Here is a 22,049-nt window from a genome sequence, read left to right as displayed (position 1 = left end):
ATTCATAGGGTCCCTTCTTCTGTTCACGGACATTTTGGTAGTTTCCAGATTTGGGCTCTTATAAACAAGCCAATGTGAATATTCTTGTACGTGCATTTTGACACGGATGGATTTATTCTGAGGAGCGAGAGTTCAGATGTGGTTTTGATTTACTTTTCCCAGGGCATTCATTCGTGGAGTAAATCATGCCTGGGAATCCACCGTGGGCCAAGCTCTGCTCCAGTCCTGGGCTGACAGCTGGGAGCAAGAGGAGCAAAGCCTAGTGGGGGGGGAGCCGAGGAGTAGGGGGTAGGTATTTTGGATGAGTCTCTTGAGAGATGACATTTAAGCTAAGACTTGAAGGATGAAAGTTTGCCATCCAGGTGAGGCACCTGGGCCAGAATACCCCAGGCAGAGGGAAGAACACATTCAAGAGCTCTGAGGGAGATTGCTGCTGGCTCAAGAATGGCCGGGTCAGCACAGAAAAAGTCCAAGTGTTGGCTAGACCCTATCCAAGCTGATGAGGTAATGGCCTGGGACAGTCTCTGTAGGAGTTAGGAGGAGGAGGAGGGCTGGGTTTTTTTGTTGTTGTTTCACAGAAACCCCCAGGAGAGGGTGGGGTGGCATGCATCAGCTGTCCACAGCTGGCCCTGGGCTTCCGTCTGAAAGGCCCGTGGGCGGTCCAGTTAAGGGAAGCGCCGTGGAGTTGGCTGGCTGCTCCGTGAGTCCTTAGGGCCATCTGTTTTGGGAACCAGCACTACCTGCTCGGTTCATGGTGGTGAGCCAGTGACTCATCTTCCTGGACCATCATGGTCCAGATCCCCAGCCTGGGAATTTGCCAGGCACGGATGATAGAGGTGTCACCCCTTGGGGATGCTGGGGAAGTCTGCTTAGCTGGAGGGGACACTGGGTTTGGGGGAGAAGGGTGGGGTAGTGCAGTAGGCTGAAATAACGAGAGAGCCAGCACAGGAAGTGGCCCTGAGCTGCGGGTGTGGCTCTTGCCAGCGGGTCCAGGCCGCCTGTCCAGGTTAAGAACCAGCACATATGAAGCCAGCTTGGTGCCAGACCATGGTCAGAACAGGAGCCACATGGAGGCTTCAGGCTGGACACCATCCCTGGCTGACGGCTCTTTTCGCTTGCATTGCCTCATGTCTCATCTTTACTTAAAATGCTCTTGTTAGGAAGTCATCTAGCACTGGTGAAAAGCTATGCTGACCACAGAGCAGCCACCCACGTGAGGAGGATGTGGAAGGAGATGGGAAAACAGCTTCAGATTCCCAAGAATTCCCTTTGTGTTGTTCAGTTCAGCTGGTGGCTATGATCACAAGAGCCTCCTGTCTCACTGGAGCATTTATTCCCCTGCAGATCAGGATGCTCTTGCCTTCTTTCCAGCCCCATGGTTCTGGCAACCCTTTTTTAAAACTTGTATTAATATTTTTCTAGTATTTCTTTCTACCCTGCAATGATGTCAGAGAGTAAGAAGACAAAGCCCCTCCTACATTTCACAAATTACTTAGGACACAGCCACTGACTGCCATCCCCAGTTTCTGATCCCGCTTCTGAAGGGAGTGAAGTGAAAGTGTTAGTCGCTCCACTGTGTCTGACGCTTTGTGACGCCGTGGACTGCAGCCCTCCAGGCTCCTCCCTCCATGGGATTCTCCAGGCAAGAATATTGGGAATGGGTTGCCATTCCCTTCTCCAGGGGATCTTCTCGACCCAGGGATTGAACCTAGGTCTCCTGCATTACAGGTGGATTCTTTACCGTCTGAGCCACCAGGGAAGCCCCGATCCCACTTCTGTTGGCGGAGGAAATGAGTCACTCTCTGGTGTTACCCTCTGGATCCTCTTTCATCCTTCTTCCTTTTAAAAAAAAATCGAATTTTAGTTTTGTGTTTTGAATGTAGATGCTGAGAATCAGGGTTATTAATTTACAGGTCCTGTGTATATAAGCACTCCCCTTCCTGGCTTGGGTTGGGGGGGGTGTCTCTTTTGGGTTTCCCTGCCACTGAGTCCTGCTGCCTTGATCCTGCTTCAGCACCCCATCCTTCTCACAGTAGATGTTCCACACTTAGCTGCTCAAGAAAAAATGCCTTTTGCTTTCCTAATGGTTTTTAGTTCTCATACAGATCTTAATCTCTTTGATACTACTTTCCTTGTAAATGTGAAATTATATAGAAAGTAAAGTTTGACTCATGGGGTGTTTAGTCACCAGGAAGGTACTTTTTATCCTCCTTACTGTTTAGTAATGTGATTTGACTATATTTTAAGAGTTGTCTGTATTTGACTGTATTTGAAGTTACACCTGACTGGGAAGATGTAATTAGCTACAAGTGTTCTTGAGTCTACCAGGGAACCCAGATACTTGTGTTGCAATTAAATAATTAGAAATTTGATGTTGTGGAGGACCACTTTTATTCTTATTAGCAGCCTAATATCAAGCATTCTTAGAAGCACTGATGAAATGCTCATTTTAAATGCAAATTCTTTGCTCACTTAGAAAGAAATGAAATGTTCTGGCTCCCAGCACTCACTCTGCATTTTTGCCATTCCTTCTGATGGCAAAGGGGAGGGCTCATGACTAAATCCTTCACCATCTTTATTATGATTTCGGATTTGTACTTGCCGAGAGGAAGCCTTGCCTCAAGACATTAACTCTCTGTTGCCATCTGTAGAGTTTTCACTAGTTTTTGTCCTTCCTCTTAAATGATTTTTGAATTTCTTCTTCCCATTTGCTTTATGGATAATGGACATATTGGAAACTTGTGGGGAGTGTTGGTTTGTTTGTTTTTTGAGGCAAATGAAATGTGTGAAAACCCTTCATCTTGCAGCAAGGGTGTGTGCTATTGCATTTTAGTCTTAGAAATTACACTTCCCTCTTTTCTCTTCTGGTTGTCTTCTACTTTTCCCTTGAATCCAGGTACTGTGTCCCAGCTTGGGATCTGGAGAATCATTGGGTTTGAGCACGATGGAGACAAAGGGATTCCTAAGCAGCGTGACTGGACAAGTGTTTGCTCTTTTGCCTTCGTTGAGAGAGAGCGCAATGTGGGCTTATGGAGGCAGTTTAGCATGTTAATTTTCTCCCCCTTGTCAGACAGGATATATTTGTTTTCCTAAAAATGAGAATTCTACTTGTAAAACAATTCCTGTGTTCTGTGGTTTTAGGTACCATTGGATTGTGTATGGAGGGGCTATGCCTCTCAGCTCAGCTGGTCTCATGGAAGTGGTGTCTACAGCTGGAGTCAGTAGAGAAGGTCTTGAGAATGGGAACATGTTCTCATATTGACTCTGTCCACAAAACTGTGACTTCATACTGAGTCTGCTCCTTAAGTTGGGGTGGTAGGCTGATCTATGGCTGCCAAATATTATGAAAATGCAAAAAAATCTTTTACATCATTTAATACCATTGTAGCCATGCTGTTTTCTTTTAATTTTATTATAAAACTTTTTTCTTTTTTTTGCTTAGGCATTTTTTCAAAGCAGAATATAGAATGTAAAATGAAGCTTACATATCTGTCCTTGGTTTGTTGACTGTGTAGAATGGTTTTAGAGTTGGAAGAAGGTTGTATCCAGGAACTCTCTGCTTTCATGTCTGTGAACTGAGAGATCACTGAGGATGTGTGTGACGTTTGGTGATACTAAGAAACAGGTTACTTTCAGCACTGCTCCTCCTTCCAAGGGAAGTGTAATGGACCTGAGAGAGGACCGGTGGGAAGTGCCCCTGGTGAAGGGTGTTAGGGTGAGAAACAGTAGCCACAAAGGCTTGGAGAGCTGCCATGCTGGAAGGCTTGCAGATGTAATGTGTGAATTCAGTGCTGAGTTTGCAAAATCTCTGACAGGCTGACCTCTTTGAGTGACAGTTAACCAGAGACCCAGAAATTCAGGTGCTTTGCCCAGACCAAGAGCCCACTGGGGAAGAAGCAGGACTCATGACTTCACCCTAGTATTCTTCCTGTGTTTTAGGTACATGTACTAAACCTCAGTACCATTCACATTTGGGGCTGGACGGTTCTTTTTGTGGAGGATGTCCTGTGCATTATAGGATGTTTAGCCCCAACCCTGGCCTCTCTACCACTTAAATTGTGACAGACAGAAATGTCTCCAGATATCCTCAACTGTCCCTTGAGGGGTTAAAATTGCTCCCTATGGAGGGAGGACCACTACTTTAGATGTATATGATGCCCCTTGAGATTGATAGATACAACTTTTATATTGGCACGGCCCCTTTTCCCTTTTGCTTTGAAATGTGAAGTGAACGTGTTAGTCCCTCGGTCATGTCCGATTCTGCGGACATGTAACCTGCCAGGCTTCTCTGTCCCTGGAATTCTCCAGGCAAGTGTACTGGAATGGGTAGCCATTCCTTTCTCCAGGGGATCTTCTGACCCAGAGGTCGAACCCGGGTCTCGCTCATTGCAGGCAGGTTCTTTACCGTCTGAACCATCTCTAACAGTAGATAACACTGGCTCCAAGGCCATTCATAGGAAAGTGGTCAGCATGGTTCTGAACTGAATTGCATTGTGTTTGGGATGACACTTTTCCCTTGTAGATTTGATTTTGTTTTCTTTTTAGATTTTGAATGCTGACTTGTCCTTTACGAAGCAGCTTGTACTTTTAATTTTAGGCAGTGTGTGTCAATGGGGACTCCGTGCACTGTGAGTGGGCGAGAAGTCAAAATATTTCCAAAGGCCAAGGAGATTTTGGCAATCTGAAACCCATGAAAATTCAAGTTCCTATTTTGTGAACCTTGAGAAGAAAACCCTGATTAACGTAAATCTGCCTGAATATAGAGCAGAGGTAGGGACAGATTTTAAACTGGAGCAGGACCTTATGAGTTAAGGATTGACTCTGGTTGGTTATGAACTGTTGGATGCAAATGGGTGAAAAGCCCCCCTGACTCAGAAGCCGGAGACCTGGGTTCTGTACTTGGGGCTGCCTCCAGCTCTCTTCGTGAAGTCATCAAACATTCAGGTTCCTCGTCTGCAGGAAGAACAGAGCCAAGATTCCTGCTTCCTGGAGCACGATGAAGTGCAGAGTGGTGAACCTAGCCCGGTGTATGAAACCACAGAATACTCCTAAGGTTATTATTGGAGCCTTAATTTCACCCAGGGAATTTGGAAGATGAGGTACTTTAGCATGTACATAAATATATATTTAAACAAGTTTATTAAGGAAGGAACAGAAAGAACTTCTCAAGGGAGAGGTGGAACAAGCCACGAAAGGCACTGGCCACGTGTACATATTGAGTAAGTGGAAAATCTGCATAAGAATTGAAGCTAGGATATAGAACTTGAATGAAATGAACAACACCTCAAGCTTGCTATGACTGGCTTCCCAGTCCTGGTGGCCCACCCTCTTCTGTCTAGTGAAATTCTGGCAGAATTTGATAAGCCATGGGCCTAGGAATTTCCAAGGTTCCTGCTGCATCTAAAATTTCTGGTTGGAATGAAAAAGGTAGACCTTGAGTATAGAATCTTGTGTAAGTTCATACCAATCACCATGCAGGACCCTGGGAAGAATAGACACTGATAATAAAGGTTGTCTAGTCTTTAGGATTCAGGTGCTTCACGTTTTCCTTCCCTTTCTTTTTGGTTTAAATGGGAAAGCTTTGACTTCCATTCTGGAGTGTGAGCCTGTAGGACCCTCAGAGTTTAACACTCTAGAGTTTACTTAATTGAAGGACTGTGCCAGAGGAGATAGCTTGGTGATTTCAATTTCTTTGAAATGCCTCTACCTGAATGGTGACAAGGGAGTTGGCCTATGGGCTCTGTTGTTGAGCTCAGTTGTTCAGTGGTGTCCGATTCTTGGCGACCCCATAGACTGTAGCCCACCAGGCTCCTCTGTCCATGGAATTCACCAGGCAACAATACAGAGTAGGTTGCCATTTCCTCCTCCAGGGGAACTTCCCGGCCCAGGGACTGAACCTGCATCACCCATGCCTCCTGCATTGGCTGGTGGATTCTTTACCACTGTGCAACCTGGGAAACCCAACCTGTAGGCTCTAGGTGGAAGTTAAAACTACTGACCTCCCAGCTTACAACTGGGATCGACTTAGCTGAGGAAAGAGAGACTGTTAAGACACTCTATTCATTCAAGTTTTGTTGCTGAAATAAACATTATTTAATGCTACAAGGAAGTTGTTTTATTCTGTTGATGTTCACGACAGTCCTTTAGAAACAAACATCACAGGCATCAGCACATCCCCGGGCTGTTTTCTGGAGTGGAAAGGCCACTGTCTGGCAGACAAGCAGGGGAACACCTATGAACAAGGCAGGAAATCGGCTGCTGCAACCATTTGTCAGTGTGGCCTCATGTGAGGCCACTTTACTATATGATGTAATAAAGATAATTTATAATGTTTTGAAACACTGAAAACATGAAAGCAGGAGTGGGTGGTAGTGGGTTTTTCTTTGTCTTTTCTTGGCATGTAATTGAAACGGAGCTTGGACCAAATGAGAAACATTTGTGTTGAGGGGAAAATAGATCCCAGAGGCTTCTTGACTGGGGTCAAATATTGCCTGCTTACTTTATTTGGAGCATGTAAGCCGGCTTCTCGTTGGAGACCAGCATAACGACGTTGCCATTTCTGTCTCTTCACAAGCAAATGGATTTTCTGACTTAGGGAAGTGTCTGGATTCTAGACCCGCATAACACATTCAATGAATCAGAAGAAAAAGTGTGTGGGTTGATCTGTCTCAAAAAGAAATCTATGCCATGAGAGTGAGTTTATAAATTCAGCTTCTTTAATAATATTACTTATCGAGATGCTGTGTCTTTTCTAAAGAGGAGTGTGCCTCTGCATTTTGAAGTTGCAGCCTTTTTTGGTCCCCAAGGAACACTGAAGAAGTCTATTTCCTGGGGAGATAGACCCTGAAGTTATGGACTAATGTGGTTGAGTGGTTGAGTTACTAGAGTGTACCCAAACAAACAAACAAAAAAAAAACCCAAACCCATAAACCCTTGTTTAGGCTGTTTGTGTGCTTGGTTTGATTCTAGAATTGTCACCCTGAAACCCATAAGAATCTTTTAACACCAAGGCATAAGCATTTTGTAGGTATCCGAGTCTGGACTGTTTTGTCAAGAGGCTTCACTGAGCTACCTTTATCTTTGTTGCCTACATAGCATTCTTGCCCTTCAGGAGCTCAGTCTAGGGAGGAGTGTGAAAAGGAATATGAAAAAAAAGTATGAAACTAACCCTCTGGATATTGGGTGTCTCTCCGGGGGACAAAAGCCTCTGGCATGGCATATATGGAGAAGCAAAGACTAATTTTGATTGAGAGGCTCAGAGGGGTCATTTTGGAGGCTTGAGGGCATTTGACCCGGGTTTTGAGGGGAGGTAGGTTGATATCAGATGAGGGTGTTGGGCTTTCCTGGAAGGAATGGCTTGGGGACAAACCTCAAAGGGGGGCAAGGGGAAGGCAGGACGTGGTGGAGTGGGGAGAATCCCAGACAGCAAACACACCCCCAGGGCTAGGTTGTGGCTGTGGGGGTGGGAGGGGAGGGGTATCTCTGGGCAGTGGCTGAGCCAGGGGAACTCAAGAGGGGTCAGGGTGTGCAGGGCCTTTTCCCCGGGTAGGAGATTTGAGCTGCAGCTGGAATCAGTGAATGTCAAGTGCAGGAGAGAAAGGAGACAGGAGGTGGAAAACGCAGCTCTGAAGGCAGGAGGCAGAGGACACTGAGAGCCTTCAGTCTACTTCTGTCTCTGCTGCTGTCAGGCTGATGGATGGGGAGGCTGGCTGCTCATGTGGGCTGGGCCTCTGGGAAGACTGTTTCCTTGTATCTTTATTACAGGCCTGGGTTTTCAAACTTGATTGAGCATTGGCTGAGCTATGCTGGTCTGGGGGCAGGGAAAGGTACACTTATACCCATCCTTCTCCCCAAATTTTATTATCATTCATCTCAGTTACCTGCAGCGGCCTCTGTAAAATATCACCTCTCTCCTTCTTCCCTCCTGTTCCTTACTATTGATCTCCTGGGTGCCCTGTGCTGGGTACTTAGGGTGCCCTCAGAGACCTCCAGGTGAGACAGACCAGAGAGGAGATGATTTGAAACCCTATCAAAATCACAGTGGTGGGTCCCTGCAAAGAAAATTGCAGGGGAGCTGTGCATGGGATGGTGGTTGGGGGTTGTGCACTGGAGATCACCCAGTTGTGGGGGGTGATGCAGGTTGTGGCTGATTTCAAAAATAATTCATACCTTCACACGTGACTTATTTAGAGTTTCTTCCAAACAGAATAGCTTCTAAGTATGGCCAATGTTTTGGGGTGTTTCTTGGGTTATTTCCCCCCCCCCCAACCCCCTACCCCAGCACCACTTTGAGGCGGAACACAGGCTATTTTATTGTGTTGTGGAAGTCATTCAAGGGATCCTTAATCCATATGTGTTAAGTATTTTGCTTACAGAATAAATTAATAATGCCTTAGAATTATTTTTTGCTGTTTTAAAAATGCATGTAGGGGCTTTGGGGATGAATTAAAAATTGATTTAAGAGCATTTACGTCTTGATGGTTCCTCTCTCCAAGGGAACCGGAAATACAGCTATTCTGGTGTGTTTGTGGAGTGGAGGGGCGGGGGGTGGGGTCTGCCCTGTGTAGGAAGTCTGGAGCATGCGCACTGCTTTTACCTGTGTGCCACTCCATGTGCTAATGGGGGGAAGGCACCAGGAGCCCCGTGAGTATGGTCTTTTCCTGTCTGTGTTCGCTGAGATGTAAGAGAATCTCAAGGATTGAAAGTATAAGCACAGGGGCTTTCCTGGTGGTCCAGTGGTTAATAGTCTGCCTGCCGATTCAGAGGACGTGGGTTCGAACCCTGGTCCTGAAAGATCCCACATGCCTTGGGGTGGCTAAGCCTATGTGCTACAACTCCTGAAGCCCGTGTGCCTACAGCCCACGCTCTGCCACAAGAGAAGCCATCTCAGTGAGAAGCCTGAGCACCACAACTAGAGAGGAGCCCATGTGCAGCAACAAGACCCAGTGCAGCCAAAAATAAACTAAAAAAGAGAGAAAGGAAGGAAGTTTAAGCACAGTCTAGGGCCCCAGAGAGGCAGGCCTGTTATTGGAGGGTCCACCTTCATTCCTGGGCCAGGTCCTTGATGTAAAGGAACGGGCTATTGGACGTAGTGACTAATGCCCTGAGGATGAGGTCTCCCGCCTTACCGAGCGTTCCAGCCCCTCCTTGGCTGAGGAGCCCCCGTCTGTGGGTTTTCTGGGTTAAACATCAAAAAGCTACCTCTGGAATCTGCTTCCTGGCTTGGCCGTCCTCCGCATGGGTTTCCCTAGGGTGGAAACAGTGACTGCTTCTGAGTGAGCACTTCAAGTTTGAGAAGGATCCCACTTAGGCGCAGGCGCAGTGAGAAAGGAGCATGAGATCATTTTGTTCTCGTGTTAGTTGCTAAAACCCTTTGTTTTTCTGGAATTGGCTGGCCTTTACTTTTCCTGAGCTCTGAGCGAGAGTTTCCCTGTAAGCTATTGTTTTGAGTCCATCAAGAATGTTGGGCTTGCATGCATATGTGTCATCAAGTGCTTACACGCGTACACACACACACACACACACACACACATACACACACACACACACACAGCAAGCTATGCCAGTCTTGAACTTAGGAGAAAGGGCAGAATCCAGAGGGATGTTCCACTTTTGAAGGTGACATATTAGAGAGTGGGTTTTGTATTTTGGCTTTTGCGTTGCTTATTTATTTATTTATTTTTAAAATAAAAATTTTTTATTTTTTAAAAAATATTTTTTTGGCTGCACTGATGTGTAAAAGTCTTAGCTGTGACATGTGGGATCAGTTCTCTGACCAGGGATCAAAGCTTGGCCCCCTGCACTGGGAGCATGGAGTCTTCCGCCACTAAACCATCAGGGAAGTCCCTTGCTTTGCTTTTTTGAACTGCAGACTTGAGCTAGGAGAAGAGTAGAAGAGACATAGTGAGAGATGAGGAACTGCAGTATTCCCTTTATGGAGCACGGTCTACTGTGTGTCTGTCCTTCACAGGGTATGTTCTTGTTTAGTTGCTAAGTTCTGTCCGACTCTTTGTAACCCCATGGACTGCAGCATGGCAGGCTTCTCTGTTCTTCACTGTCTCCTGAAGTTTACTCAAGCTCACTTTCATTGAGTTGATGATGCCGTCCAATCATCTCATCCTCTGTCATCCTCTTCTCCTGTCCTCAATCTTTCCCAGCATCAGGGCCTTTTCCAATGAGTCAGCTCTTCACATCAGGTGGCCAGGATATTGGAGCTTCAACCTTAATCCTTCCAATGAATATTCAGGCTTGATTTCCTTTAGGATTGACTGGTTTGATCTCCTGGCTGTCCAAGGGACTCTCAAGAGTCTTCTCCAATACCACAGTTCAAAAGCATTCTTTAGGACTTAGTTTTTCTTATGGTCCAAATTTTACCTCTGTACATGACTACTGGAAAAACCATAGCTTTGACTATATGGACCTTTGTCAGCAAAGTGATGTCTCTGCTTTTTAATACGCTGTCTAGGTTTGTCATAGCTTTTCTTCTAAGGAACAAGCATCTTTTAATTTCATGGCTGCATTTACCATTTCAGTATTCTTGCCTTGAGAACCCCATGAACAGTATGGAAAAGCCAAAGGGTATGGGTGTAGGTTATTTCCAAACCGGGTTAAAATGTTATTTGATGTCATGGTGTCAATATTTAGCTGTTGTAACTAAAACATCAGAGCTTTGTCTGCTAGTGCGTGTGTGCATGCTAAGTTGCCTCAGTTGTGTCTGACTCTTTACGGCCCTATAAACCATAGCCCACCAGGCTCCTCTGTCCATGGGATTCTCCAGGCAAGAATACTGGAGTGGGTTGCCATGCCCTTCTCCAGGGGATCTTCCTGGCCAGGGATCGAACACGTGTCTTTTATGTCTCCTGCATTGGTTCGTGGGTTCTTGACCACTAGTGCCCACCTGGGAAGCCCCTCATCTGCTAATAAGATTACCCTAAGAAGGATCTTTTTGGAATGGCATGCTCTTGCTCAAATTATTAGGCAAGGAGTGTACTTTCCTTATTTGGTCAAGATAGTATTGGTAAGTGTGCAAAAGGGATAAGTAAGTGTAAGTGTTAGTTGCTCAGTCCTGTCTGACTCTGTGATTCCCAAGGACTGTAGTCTACCAGGCTCCCCTGTCCATGAAATTTCTCCAGGTAAGAATATTGGGGTTGGTTGCCATTTCCTTCTCTGACAAAAGGGATGGGAATCTAAACATATCGGTCGCGACTGCTTACACTGTCTACCTCTTTTTCTGGCTAGTAGATGTCTTGACAGCTCACTGAATGAGCAGAATTCTCACCAAGAGGGTGGAGTAATGAGGTAGCTGAAGGAGAACATGTAAGGCCCCTCCTGCCTCTGTATCCAACTGAGGAAGGAGATGGCTGAACAGTCCTGCAAACTCCACACATGAGTCTGGGCTTTGTTCCTTTCTCAGTGGTTCAGGAAGACTTGCTGAGATTGTTCACGGTAACAGAATGTGCCCCAGGATATAGGCCTGCCAAGCATTAGAAGAGTAAGACCAGTGAGTTCACAGAAACTCAACACCAGCATTTCCCAGAGAGATGGGCAGCATCGGAGGTCAGCGTGGCCTTAGCCCAGAATATCGGACTGTCCCAGGGTGTGGACTTGTTTAAAAAAAAAAAAGATTTATTTATAGATGGTGTCCCAGGGGCCAGAGCTGGTCACTGTTCCCTGGTGGGCCCCACCCTCTGACCAGTGTTGGGATTAGTGCGGTTTTACTGCTGTGTCTTGAGCTGGGGCTGAGATGACAAGTCCTAGAGAGCCTTGTCCCTGGCCTGAATCTCCCTGTAAGGAAGATTGCTTTACTCTGTGACATAAGGAGTAATCTGAACATCCGGGAAGCCGACAGCCCGGCTAAGAAATCAACATTACGAATATCTAAAAAAAAAAAAATCGCCCCCTATCACCCCAGAGTTATGATAAGCATCTCAGTTTTTCATTTTAACTGATCCTTGGTACCTTTGTATGCATTCCTAAGTAATGCAGATGTTTGTTGATTTTTGTTGTTGTTGTTGCAGCCATTTTAATTTATTTATATTTCGTTGAAAGATAGTTGCTTTACAATATTGTGTTGGTTTCCGCCATACATCGACACGAATCAGCCTTTGGTATACATATGTCCCCTCGCTCTTAAACCTGCCTCCCACCTCCCACCCCCTGCCACCCTTCTAGGTTATCACAGAGCCCCGGTTTGACTTCTCTGAGTCATAGAGCAAATTCCACTGGCTATTTTACATACGGTATTATATGTTTCCGTCTACTTGTTGTTGTTGTTTTGAAGAACTGAGTGCCAAGTGCAAACCCAGATTTGGGAAGGTCCCTGTTGAAACTGTTTGGTACAGGCTCCCAGGCACAGCCGGGGCCTCAGGAACAGTTGTTGCATTGCTGGCTGCAGAGTCATACCCTCCATCCTAAGAGCTGCACGAAGCCAATTTTCTCACCGGTCCCTGCTCTTGTGAATCACTTTGTAAATGGGGTTGTTACTCATGACCCTCTTTACCAAGGGCTTGTACAGAGTTCAGAGAGAAAGATGAAGAGGGACTCCTCATATTAATTAAGCCCGGGTCCTTAACCAGAGGTACAGAGAAATTTCTGGGGAAATTTGAAACTGAATCTATCATGTCCTTCCGGGGGAGAGGGTTCATCATATTTCCAGAAGAACTTATGGACCCTCCTGCCTGTAAGGATCAAGAACCATGTGGTCAGTATGGTAGGTTCTGTTTCTTTGTTTATTTTTTAAAAAATGGATCCTGGGACTCTTGAACATTCTTTGAAATATGTATGAGTCTGCTTGTGTGCAAGTCTGCGCCGACTTTTTACCAGTGAAATTGTCTAACTTGGGAAAGGCAACCCCCGTAGTTAGTTGTGCCCTGGACTGTCCAGGGCAGAATCTTTGACCATTCTGTGGGTGGCCTACCAGGCTTTGCATTTTCTCTGAAATCTTCATCTTTTACTCTTGACCCAGAGCAATTGAAATGCTAAAATGGGGGAAAAAAACTGGAATGGTTGCTGTAGTTTCAAAACAAATGACCTCACTGCCTAAATTCCACTTCATGCAAAAGAAACCCTAACTTTCATCCTTATAAATAATAATGGACTTTTGGGGAAACAGACCCAGATACCCCATTTAGTGCAGGTGGGGGCAGATTTGTCACTGTTGAAGTAAACTCCCTGGAAACAGAACATGACTATTATTACACCAACTTTGTAGTTATTCCCTAAGAGATGGCAATTTAATTTTATAATGAATGACATTCATTTTTTCAAAGTAGGCGAGTAACTATGCTTTGTATAAGCTGACTTAATGGGAAGTACTTTCAGTTTGTTTCAGCAGTGTAGGGGATTTTCAGAATTCTCCAGCTGAAGAGTTGAGTCTAATCCCTGCTTTTTCATGGATGAGTTGATGGAAGATGGGCATGGTTAGGTGTGATATGCCCAGGGTTACATTGATTTGTCAAGGTCAGCTGGAACTAGAACCCCAGGGGAAGAGGTACCTATTTATATGATTATGTCTTAAATATATAATTAGATGACAATTCATTAAAAAAAAAACATTATCAGAAGCGTCATTTTTTAAAGACTTAGCATTTTGATCATCCATTTCATTTTAACAAGACAGTCCCCTCATCTTTGAAGTGTACCACTTCTTATGGTCTCCAGGCATGTCCCTGGAACATTCCAGTCTCTTGGGTCTATAAACCTGATGTATGGAAGAGAAGCTTCTGTTTTTGTTCTGTGCTGTTTATATCTTATAAATTTGGGATTTTTAGGTCTTCAAGTTTTTCTCCAAAGTTTTTAGATTTTTCGTCTTGTGCTCAAATATGAACAGTCCCGGGGTTTTTCTTTCTCTCCCTTGTTTTCTTTTGTTTTTGAAGAAAACCAGGAGTTTCAATTTGGCTCTTCAAAGTCTTTGGGGATAAAGGAGGGAGAACTCGGGAAACAATTAAGATCTGGAACTGCAGCTGCTTTGTCTGTCTGTCAAGAGCCAGAACAGATAAGAATAACATTTATTTAGAACCCAGGTTTCTTGAAGGAAGGTAATTTACAGGTAAACTTAAGCTTTTTTATAGACTTGCTTCCTAGATTCCCTTCCTGGCTTAGCCTTTATACTCTGCTGATCTTAGACAAGGCCTGTTGTCTTTTCTAAGTCTTGGCTTTTCTTGTCTGAAAGAGAGGGGTTGGGCCTGATTCTCTCCAAGGGCACTTTACAGCCCTGTGTCTAGACTCCATATTGGGGGATTTGCAGAGAGACTGCTCTGGAGCTGCTGTTGGTGGGACGGTGCTTCTCCCGATGCTGAGGGCAGAGGAGTTTGCCATTTGTATCACCGCACAGTGCTCTGAGACCACTGGCTCCGAGGGGGTGTTTCCTTTTCTGCTCTTTATCATCTGAACCCCGTCAGGGTCATTCCATGCTGGGACAGGGTTGCTTACTCACCAACGTGGCCGCTTGCACTGACTCTTGTCGTTTGTCTCTTTTTGGCCAGCGTGCTGTTGCAGGGTAACATCTGGACTGGGCTCCTGGACCCTTGGATGCTCGGCTGCAAGTTCCTGGATCGACTGGGAGAAAACAGTGAGTAATCTCCATGTCTCTACTTGGGAATCTGAGGGCTGGAGGGGTTGTGGCCAGGAAACAGAGTCTAGCTGATGAACCACTTCCCTCTTCAGCCCTGCTCTGGCTCACCCACCTCCAGGAGCCATGGAGATGGCGACTGTGACTCCAGATACAGCCTTCCTGACCCTAGCTGTCTTACAGCTGGGGACCTGCTGAATGTGCCTCCTGAGAGCTGCTCTTTTCTCCCATCAGAGCCCAACTTATGGGTCTTTTTAAAATAATTTTTTTCTTTTCCCTTTAGTTTCTTAGTTCTAGGGTTCTTTTAAAAATTAAAAAAAAAATTTATTTCTCTATGTCAGATCTTAGTTGTGGCACACAGGATCTTCATCGAGTCTTGGGGGATCTTTCATTGTGCTGCACGGACTTTCTAATTGTGGCTCAAGGACTTGAGCACGTGGATTTAGGAGGTGTGGCACACAGGCTTAGTTGTTCCACGGCATGTGGGATCTAAGTTCCCCAACCAGGGATCGAACTCATGTCCCCTGCCTTGCAAGGTGGATTCTTAACTATTGGATCAAGAAGCTTAGGAGCCTTATCTATTCTTACTGGCCTACAACCAGAGACCCTTTATGGTGGCAAGTGTAGGTGCTGACCTGTAGGGCTGACATCCTCTTCCTAGCATGTTCCTGCTCATCCATCATACCGTAGCTTCATGCCGCCCCTGATGTGAACTCCTGTTAGAGAGGCCTCCACTGACAACCTCATTTAAAGACGCCTTCTCCCTGCCCCCAAATGTTCTCTCTCTCTCTGTCTCTCTCAGGCCCATGCTTGCATCTTTCTTTGCACTTAATACAGGATAAGTTTCTTGAGTCACTTGGTAGGCCACCCATTCATCTGTTCATCCATTCAACGAATATTGATTATCTACTATGTGCCAGTGGCTAAAGTTGGCTTTCTTCCACAAAGAAAGGAAAAACTAGGTGAAAACCTAAGTCAATAGTCACAGTCCATTCTGACTATACTTTGTTCTAAATACTCTCAAGCACTGTCACCTGGGCATCTAGTTAAAAGGGGGACCTGGTGGGGTAGGTCTGGCTGGGGCTTGTGAGTCTGTGTTTCTCACAAGGTCCAGGTGATCCTGAAGCTGCTGATTTGTATCTCACACTTGGAGAAGAAAGGTCTAAGCATCCTGATGCCCACGAGACTTGTCCTTGAGTGTGACTCTCGGTGAACTGCCTGGGGGTGTGTGCCTGCAAAACCCCCAGAGATCCGGCGGGAGTTTTTCTGGTGGGTTCGCCTCTTTAACAGTGTGAGGCTGAGTGGTTTGAGATATGAACCCGACCAGGGAGTGTGGGAGCCTGTTAAGTTACCCTCACCAGTGTCTGAGCTCCTACCTCATTATTGTGCGTGATGGTGTTGTGAGTGAAATCCTCCCTTTAAGTTCTGAGCTTTTCAGATTATTGAGGTGGAATCCTATGAGGTCTTTGCCTCATAGGATGAGTGTGCCTGATTTGAAGTCAGCATTTCTGAAAATTCTGAGGCTGTTTCTTGTTTTTAAGAGCAGGCTGCCTCAGCTAGGCTAACGCACTTAAGTGGGTTGTTGAGAAGAGAGACTATATTGGAAGCAGAGAACTGACCACAGAAAAAGCAGGCAGAGTGAGGGTTCAAGGAGCTATCGGGGAGGCTCAGGACGCTGCTGCCAAAGAGGGCATCTTGAATCCAGCTGGTGAACTGGCCCTGGGGCTGTTCTCCCCAGGGTGATGCGGGTGTGTTGTTGCCGGCTCAGCACTGCGCTACAGCTGCAGTCAGGCCTCTCAAAAGTCATGTAGTTTTTACAAGGAGCCAGACTGATTTGCCTCCTGGGTAGTTAATAGTTCTAGTGGCTGTTTATGGAATACTTACAACATATGAGGTTTAAGGCAAAGCACTTGGCACATGACCTTGTGCCTTAACCTTCCCGATGACTCACGAGGCAGGTAGTGACCATTTCATAGAGGACAAGATTGAGGTCGGGGTGAAGGCACTTGCCTGGGATCACGTAGCAAGTAAGATGAGGGTCCAACCTGGTCTGCTGGATCTTGGGCAGGGTTTTATCTCCTCTTTCTTTCATCACCTGCATCACAGCTAGAAAGAGAACTTTACTACTGGTGGCAAGACTGAACTGCTGGTTATTTGTGCTATTTTTCTTCCATCTCACCCTCATTTTACCCATAGAGGGTATGACCTTTCCCTATGTGTCATCTTTAAAATATTGCTTCTGTAGCACCTTGGCCTCTTGAGTTATAGAAGGAACTTGGTCATTGCTTAGCAAAAATGAACAGGGAAGAGACAAGTGCACTTGGGAGGCTGACTTTTCACCCTACCCCTGCTAGCTTCTGCCAGCCTCCCCAGTGACAGGTCTCTAGGGGGCTTACATGACTGCCTTTGGCCCTAAGATTCAGGGCTACAACTTAGTTCTCGATGGCTCCTGCTGGAGGCAGAAGGTGAGAAGTCAGGTTGAAGGCATTTTTAAAAACATTTTTATTTCTTTATTTTTGGCTGGATGGACTCTTAGTTCCTCTGAGGCATGTGGGATCTTAGTTCCCTGACCAGTGCGTGAACCTGCATCCACTGCATTGCAAGGCAAATTGTTAACCACTAGAGCACCAGGGAAGCCCTGATTGCATTGTTTCTGAAGACCATTTTCTGATCACTGTATGGGATTCCTGTATCTGACCATTTCCAAATAACCTCATTCTGCTCAGAGTTATTTTGTCCATTCTGTATCAGGTACACAATTCTAGAGTTTATGGGTTTTAAGTTTTGAATGAGGTTCCTTGATTTTGGCTTCATATATATGCTGAGTTTGTGTATAAACTGAAAAGTGAAAGTGAAGGTGAAGTTGCTCCGTTGTGTTCAACTCTTTGTGACCCCGTGGACTCTAGCCTACCAGGCTCCTCCGTCCATGGGATTTTCCAGGTAAGAGTACTGGAGTGGGTTGCCATTTCCTTCTTCAGAGGATATTCCCGACTCAGGGATCAAACCCAGGTCTCCCGCATTACAGGCAGATGCTTTACATTCTGAGCCACTGAATCACTCACCAAATGCAGAATTAAGTTGAATCCCTATAACTAGGTTTTTGAGGCAAGGTGTGCACTCCTATTCTCATGTTTTAGGCAATGGAGGAACTGTATTATTAGGCTTGTGTTGCAAATTCTGTGTTACCAAGTTCATGCCTGTACCTCCCGACTAGAGTGGCAAGGTGGGCCCACCCACCCATGAAACATAAAATTGGATCTTAGAAGCAGCTCCTTCTCACTTCTTTAGGCTTTTGCATCCAGAGTTAAGGATCCGGAGCTAGTGGGAGCTGGATTGACCTCCCTGCTCTGTAGTGGGTAACCTTGGGCCCGAGAATGTTTACCTGCACTTTACTTTCTCATACTGGCACCAATGTCTAGTGGCTTCTATTTTCTGGACTTGTTTCCTCAACAGTGAAAGGAAGGAGGTGAGACGAGAGAATGGTTTTAGCTATGATGCTCTAGGAGCACCGTGTATTCATCCTGGCCATTCGCTCTTCGGAGACTAGCTGAAGTGCCCTTTTCCCCCCGCTGTCTGGCTCTTTTCCCTCTGGTCGAGCTCTTTGCTCATATCTGAAGCCAGTTTCTTGGTCTGTAGAAACGAGCCCTTGAGGACAGGGGAAGTATGCTTTATCTATCCTGTATCCCAGGGCCCAGCACTCAGCCTTAGGCTCAATAAACATTTGTTAAATGAACCCAACAAAGTATTTTCTCTGTTTCACTGGCTTGTCTAAAGCCAGTGTATCAGAAGAGCAATGGCTTAATAAGCACTGCTGATGAACCCCTCAGCACACAGGCTGCTGGTAACAGTAGTCAGATGGATCTCTGGTAATTGCAAGTCTTAACAGGTAAACACAACAGTGTTTCCTTGCCTTTTGTGGACTTAAGTCCTCCTCTCTGGGTTCCTCAGCTATTTTCAGTAATAGGGGAGAGGCTGGATGAGGGTCTTAAAAAAATAGGAAGAGTAAGTATACGCTTTCCTGTAAAAGGTTTTGCTTATATTTCTTTAAAATGTAATTTTACTTTACAAAGTTACAAAGGTAATTTATAACATGTAATTAAAGAAGAAGGGTAAAAACTGTAGAAAGAAAGAGAATAGCTCCCCCTATAATGACATTCTTCCCATCCGGTAATCCCAGTCAAGCTGTCCAGCCTCTTGGACCTCTGTTTCATGCTACAGGGTTGAGAAATTTGGGACTATCTTCCCTTTTTGTACCAGATATACTTAAAAAATCACAGTGTAATAAATTTTAGGATGCCGAAGGATAGATACAGACCTTCAAATGAAGCAATAAACAACATTCAGATACTTTGTGATTTGCAACTCTTCCTGCCTCTGCCTCAATGCAGGATTCTCTTAAACTCCATCATTTCAAAACATACCAACCCTAGAGCCAGCATTGCCCACTGGGCATGTGGGGTTTGGGGCACGGAAGGATTTCGCCCACAGCCTGTGGCTGACTACTCAGAGGTACCCCTATCCAGCGAACTGGGATGTTCTGATCTGTTGTATGACCTGTCTGCAGTTGTGGGTCCATGGTAACTGCCAATCCCAATGCTTCCTCTCATTTGGGACCCTCAGGGGCATGTTTCTCTTTATTAAAAAAAGAAAAGCCTAAAAAAGTAAGATGTCTAATTAAAAGAATGACTGACTGGGGATTTGGGAGTTTTGTGTTTTTTTTTAACAACTGTTCCCTCCTTGCAGACAGAGCTCTTATGTGCTTTAAGAACAATAAAGGATACTGTTGACACCCTTCGCTTTTTGTGAGAAGGGAAGGTACTTTCAAAGTAGTAGTTGGACTTTTTATACTCCTGATATTATTTTAAAAACATGAGAAAACATGTTTTTTCCTTTTAAATTAATATGGTATAATAATCTGTGTAATGTATTTTAAAAACTATTATGGACACTTTCCATGCTAAAAAAAATTGACCCTATATTGAAAGACCACATATTATTATTAGTTTGTTATTGTTGTTAATTGTTGTGTCTTATTTTTTACATGAAAATGTAAGTTGTATGAGCTTTCATTCTTTCATTGCTGGCTGGGCTTCCTACCCTCCCTCTCCCTACATTTTGGTAATACTGCAGTAAGCATTTTTAAAATATTTATTTGTAGACCCTGTGGCATTTCTGTAGAATCTTTTTTTTTTTTTTCCCTCCTCTTCTGTAGAATCTTGAGGTCAGAAGTTATGCACCTTTAAAAATTCACCTTTAAAAAATGATACTTTTAGGAGCCCAGTGACCTAAGATATGTCACTAGCACAGAATGTTGTTAGTCTTGAAAATTTGTCATTTTGAAAGCTTAATATATAGAGGACTTGAAAAAAAAAAAGTATTGCCATGCCAGGTCTAGGAGTTTCTAGGGCTTCAAGCAAAGTCTCTGAATAGCAAGGGTTGCCAGGATGTCTTTTCTGGTTCTATATCTCAGCCTTTGAGGCCTCATCTCTGGACTTGCCCATTCCTCTCCCCAGGCTCCTTTTCTCTGCGTCCTTCTCGTTCTGTTTATACGGAGTGGTGCTGTTGATGGATGCTCCGGAGTGTGTGTTGCAGCACGTGGGAGAGAGAAGATGTGGGTCAGGCTGGAGGCAGCTCCCTTCTGCCCAGGCAGTCGTGGGCTCACCCCCTTCTCCAGTTCCCCACCTCTGCTCCTGCTCAGAGGGAGAATCTTGGGCACATTGTTGTGGCCGTGCTGGGCTGTCTGTGGCCGGGGTCTCCCGGGCACCCAGAATGACTGTGTGACGTTTCAGGGGCACTTTCCTCCAAGGCAGAGCCATGGTCCTGCATTGTCATTTGGCAGGCATCTGTGGCAGATCTTGGTTTAACTGGAGTGGGTGATGACAGGATGATAAAAAGGTGATCAAATTCCCCGTGGCTGAGCTTTGTTGGCCTGCCCACCCTAAAACAGGCTTCTTCCTTTTGTAAAGCAGCCGGCACGCTGTCTGGCCAATTCCTGCACCCTGGTGCTTAGAACAGACTCCCTTTTGGGCCAGAACCATTTCCAGTACAAGTCCCTGGTATCTAGGTGCTCTCTGCTTTAGAGGTGATGCTCTCTCTATTTGAATAGATCCCCTGGGAAACCCACCTGGTGACCCCAGTTTTGAGTTGATGCAGCAAAGATTGTCAGAAGGAATGACAGCTCCTTTTTCCTGGATCTGTTTTGATGGACTTTGAGCTCTTGTCCTTGGAACTGCACTTGCAGGGGGCACACACACTCTCCAGCTCTTGGGAGAATAAAGAAGTGGAAGCTACAAATAGGCTCGGCTCAAAAAAACTACCATCTTCACTACAGCCACGAAGATTGGCATAGGCCTTTCTAGTGAGACTGCATCAAAGTTAGGACAGTAGCTGTCTTCCCCAGATGTTTCATTCATTGGAAATATTTCAGTGATAAGAAATACCCTCAAACACCCTCCTGAGAACAGAGGCAATCAGTTTAAGTAGCTCCCGTGATGTAGCTGGAGCGCATCACTACACCCATGGATTACACTTGGCAGCGTGTCCTTCAGCCAGCTGCACGGCTCCCAGGAGGCAGCAGGGCAGTTGCATAGGGAAGATGTTAGAGAAGGGAGGTGGGGGTTGGGGGGCCTTGTGCAGCAGCTGAATTTCCAGGGCTGGGTTTGGGCTTTGGTGCCTTGAGGTCAAAATCCAGCTGCTGCTGCTTGGACCTGCAGTGGTGAAGATGACTCAGAAATCTGGAAGATGGCCATAGTGATTTCACTCTTGGATCTGAGGCAAAGCCCTCTGGGGTGGGCGTGGTTGTTGGGGAATGTTTAGGGATGGAGCAGATACAATGTGGATGCTGGTGTTCTGGGCCCCTGGGGTTTGCCAATTACTTAGTAACTTGGGAGACATTTTATTTTTATTACTAAAAAAAGAATGAGTTCTAGTGGCAAAATACAAAACAAGGGCATGCATGCTCATACTCATTTGTGTCTGTCTCTCTGTGACCCTATGGACTATATACAGCCTGCCAGGGGCTCCTCTGTTCCTGGGATTTCCCAGGTGAGAATACTGGACTGGGTTGCCATTTCCTCCTCCAGGGAATCTTCCAGACACAGGGATCGAACTCATGCCTTCTGAATCTCATGCACTGCCAGGCAGATTCTTTACTACTGAGCCACCTGTTCAGTTCAGTCGCTCAGTCGTGTTCAATTCTTTGTGACCCCATGAACCGCAGCACGCCAGGCCTCCCTGTCCATCACCAACTCCCGGAGTCCACCCAAACTCATGTCCATTGAGTCAGTGATGCCATCCAACCATCTCATCCTCTGTCGTCCCCTTCTCCTCCTGCCCTCAATCTTTCCCAGCATCAGGGTCTTTTCTAGTGAGTCAGCTCTTCGAATCAAGTGACCAAAATATTGGAGTTTCAGCTTCAACGTCAGTCCCTCCAATGAACGCCCAGGACTGATCTCCTTTAGGATGGACTGGTTGGACCTTT

At 45.6% G+C, this 22,049-nt stretch overlaps 1 protein-coding gene across 3 annotated transcripts in view; it reads left to right on the top strand.

Annotated features, from left to right (window-relative positions):
- TLN2 (talin 2) overlaps positions 1–22,049 on the top strand; it is a 483,978-nt gene that overhangs the window by 72,870 nt on the left and 389,059 nt on the right. For all 3 annotated transcript variants that reach the window (XM_065940303.1, XM_065940301.1, XM_065940302.1), the window contains exon 2: positions 14,484–14,569. The gene's annotated coding sequence lies outside the window, so the exon portion shown is untranslated. The remainder of the gene's footprint in view (positions 1–14,483; positions 14,570–22,049) is intronic.

The sequence above is a fragment of the Muntiacus reevesi genome, chromosome 7 (genome assembly GCF_963930625.1).
Source record: "Muntiacus reevesi chromosome 7, mMunRee1.1, whole genome shotgun sequence".
NCBI classification, from domain to species: domain Eukaryota; kingdom Metazoa; phylum Chordata; class Mammalia; order Artiodactyla; family Cervidae; genus Muntiacus; species Muntiacus reevesi.
The sequence above is the reverse complement of the archived record's forward strand: the minus strand, read 5'-3'. Positions and strand labels throughout refer to the sequence as shown.